We start from the raw sequence: 4,054 nt of genomic DNA on the forward strand, positions 1-4,054 counted from the left end.
CCCAGTCCCTGTGAACATCAGAGCCCCAGTCACTGTGAACATCAGAGCCCCAGTCACTGTGACATCAGAGCCCCAGTCACTGTGAACATCAGAGGTAGGTGTGTTCAAGTTATTTTACTCTAAGGAAATATTGGCCACAAGTTTAGAGGGAAGGAACCACATTTGGGTGCAACATCCCATAATCTCAGTACCACTAAGGTGGAAGCAGGATTCTGAGTTTGAGGCCAGTCTGGGTCCACATAGTATGTGCCTGTCAACAGAATAAAGAGGCAGGGGAGAGGATGGGTTTTTTGTTTTTCTTTTTACTTACTTCTGATCTTTATTTATTTTTCCTTATAGTAAAATAACTTGAACACACCTACCTCTATCAGCCACAAGCAACACAGTCTTCCAACTTCTGAGATACTATGTAACCCTGGCTGGCCTGGAATTCACTACCTAAACCAGGCTGACCTTGAACTCACTGAGATTAGCCCACATCTGCTCCACAAGCCTTGGTATTAAGGGTGTGCATCACCACCCACGGCCTCCTTCAGCACCTTTGCCTCCCTTTCCTGTGACCAACGCTCCTTCCCTACCACTGTTTCCCTTTGAATGTTTAAATATTTGGGGCTGTTCTCATCTGAAATGCAGCAAGCACTCCCGAATCTCTAGCAAGCTCACAGGCAGGAACCTGAGGCTCTTGGGTTGAAGAGTGAACCAGGAGGGCCAGGCCAGGTAGGTGAATACAGGGAGCTGGCACAGGCTGGCACAGGCTGGAGTGCGTGGTAAACCTGCCAAGATCTGCACAGCCAGTCAGTTTCATTACCACAAACCCAGTCATGAGCTTTAAAGACAGAAAACCAAACAGAGGCCATCTTCCCTATGCATGTGTCTCCAGAATGCAGATCTGGCCAACAGCTTCCAAAGTTTCTCGGGATTCACTTTTGATGATAGATTTATTTTCTAACAATGGCTGCAGGAGAGTACGCTGCTCTGGGAATGGGTCCTTAGCCCTCCCTCAGCAGAGCTGACATAGCTCTGAGCAGAATCGAATTGTGTCTCCAAGTGTCACTCAAATCACAGAGTACTCAGAGATGATTGCTTGTCTTGCGCAGCAATGTGCCGGGATGGTTTGTTACCGTGTGTTTATCTATTCTTACCCTGGACCAAGTGTTTTCTCCCGGCAGGTGATTCTTAGGGTTAAAACTGCGACAGGTCCCGCTCAACTGGAACGGTTGTTCACGGTTCTTCTCCAGGGCATGCTGACCTTGTGAGTTCTGTTTCTCCGTCTGTGTGCCTATGTCTCTCCTATTGAGAAAGAATGAACATGTATAGAATAGTCAGTGGGTGGAAATGTTCGTCCTCTGGCTGATTGTGCCCTTCCTCCATGCTCTAGAGGTGGGAGCCCTCCTGGTTCTGTATCTGGGATTCCCTTCCACTTGCTGACTCCTTCATGGGGTACAACTTTCTGCTTTGTGGTCTGGGTATTTTCCCAAGGCCCTTAAGCCCCAGCTCCCTCCCCCCTCCTCCTCCCCTCCCCTTCCCTCTCCTCTCTCTCTCCTCTCTCTCTCTCTCTCTCTCTCTCTCTCTCTCTCTCTCTGCCTGGAGAAATGGTTCAGTAGTTGCTCTTCTAGAGGACCCAGGTTCGATTCCCAGCACCTCATGGTGGCCCACAACTACCTATAGCTCCAGTTCCAAGGGATTCAACATCCTCTTCTGTCCTCATACACATAGTACACAGACATACATGCAGGCAAAACACTCATATGTATAAAATAAGAGAAAAATAAATATAAAGCAATTAAAAACTGCTTGTTTACATGGGTGTGGTATACCTGCATATTTGTGGAGGTCAGGGCGTCACTTCTACAGTTGTTTCTCTTCTTCTACTATGTGGGACCTGGGGATTGACCTCAGGTCATCAGGCTTGGCAGCGGGTGCCTTTATCCACTGGGCCATCCGGCCTGCCTCTCAGCTCAATTATCTCTGGCCCTCTGATTTAGTTGTTTACCCACGCGCTTCCACACTCCAACAAGGACCCCGCAGGGCAGGGGCTGAGTCTACAGCACTGTTCTTGGTCACATGTCTGAGACTAGCCCTATAGATCAGGCCCTATAGATCAGGCTGGTTCAAACCCAGCGATCTGCCCAGCTCTGCCTCCCGAGTGCTGGGAATAAAGGCTTGCACCCCCAGCTTAAAGAAGACTGTTTCAATGTGATGTCAGTGTTTTCCTCGTTAATGGTTGCTGCTGTTTGACCCTTCATTGCCCTGCCAGCCTCTGTAGAGAAAGCTCGAGCCCCATCTTCTCTGTCTCATGGTGACAGGCCCCAGGCCCAGTGCCAACCCTTTCTGGAGCGCATGTGTCTGTGTTGGCTCACTCCGCTGAAGACATCCCATAGCCCGTGAGACTCTGAAGGAAGGAGACTAATCCCAGGAAGGGCAGAACAGTGGGGTGCTCGCCTAGTGTAGGCTTGGGCAGGGACTAAGCCTAGCACTGAGGAAGCAAGAAGCATCCATGTGTTGGCAAACCTTATTTTGAAGTGCTGGGGATAGAACTCAGGGCCTTTTGCCCATTGGGCAAGGGCTCTACCGTTGAGTTACAGCTATGGCTTTAGTCTGACAACCCTGAAAATATAAGCTGAAGGCAAAAAAAAAAAAAAAAAAAAAAACCAACAAAACAAAACACCGCCCCTAAAATGACTCTAAGGCTCTCTGTGAACACACTGGGCTTTAGAGCTTGTATCAGTGTCATGAATGATCTTCTCTGGTCCTGAACTGTCCCTGTCTAGTGTACCATGAAGCATGGTGGGTCATCCAGGGAAGGTGCTCCTCTGTAGGATCCCGCATGCTCTGTAGGTGTGGATGCTCAGAGACGGGGGCTGGGCCCCACCAGAGATGGAACGTGAGCTGGGAATCCAGAGCATGCGGCCTTTTGTCCTGGCCTGGGAGGGAGACCCAGTGTTCTTTGAGGGGTCATGCTCGCCTGAGGTATGTTCTCAAGGTGTGGCCTGAGCCAAAACAACAAGATGAAGCCTCAAAGGTCAGCCCCAGCGTGGCTGTTACTCTCATACCAGACTTTCGTCTTGAACCTGACAGGCGCCTTCATGCCTGCAGCTCCTCTGCCTTTTCACAGGAAGTGGTGTAGAAAGCTCTGCTCTGGGCCATGAGCAGCTCCCAGAGACACATCAGCCTTTACCCGGTGTCTGTAATGAGGGGGGACTAAATACTGTTGGATTTTCCCACATATGCCCCTTTCCTCACTCAGTTTCTCTGAGTACCAACCCGGGTCCTTACATTTTAATTAGTGCAGTGAACTGCCAAGTCCCGAGGGAGTCCCCATGACACTCAGGAACACAGGGCGAGCTCGTGTGTAGGTTAAGGATGTCTAAGGAGAATAGAGATTATAGGAAAACAGTCTACCTTTCTTTACAAGGCCTTGTTTCGCATCCCTGAAATCTCAGATGCGGCTATTACAATGAGGTCCTGTTGTAGAAAGAGCTGGCCTTTTATCACCACTTAAAATCTAATTAATCCATATTGAAGCACAAAGATTTCTGTTGTACGTTAGGGTGAGGGGTCATAGAGCCTTCTTTGTTCATCTTCAGATTTATACTCGTCAGGCACTGGGGATATAATTTTACCAAGCAAATTGGAAGGTAACAGATCAAATCCTTATCAGAGAGCCTAACTCATAGTTTTTAAACAGAGTCCTTCACCCTTTACATGAAACACTATATTCAAGAGGAACAAAAACGTATTTTAGAGTGCCAGAGAGTTAATGACCAAACCTTATACCCTGGGCAGCACAGGCTCAAGATCATTACGCCACTGTCAACCACAAGGGACAGCAGATCCTATAGAGTGGCTAAGTTGTAGTATCTATCCCGATGGCTTTCATCTACAGAACGGCCATGCAATCGGTAGGGCTTTCTCTGTCGTTGCTAGGATGGGTTCTAGCCATTATTACCACGTATCTACCACACTGGAAGAACCTTAACCTGGAACTGAACGAGATGGAGAACTGGACCATGGGGCTCTGGAAATCCTGCGTCATCCAGGAGGAAGTCGGGAG

The sequence above is a fragment of the Mus caroli genome, chromosome 8 (assembly GCF_900094665.2).
Source record: "Mus caroli chromosome 8, CAROLI_EIJ_v1.1, whole genome shotgun sequence".
In the NCBI taxonomy this organism is placed as follows: domain Eukaryota; kingdom Metazoa; phylum Chordata; class Mammalia; order Rodentia; family Muridae; genus Mus; species Mus caroli.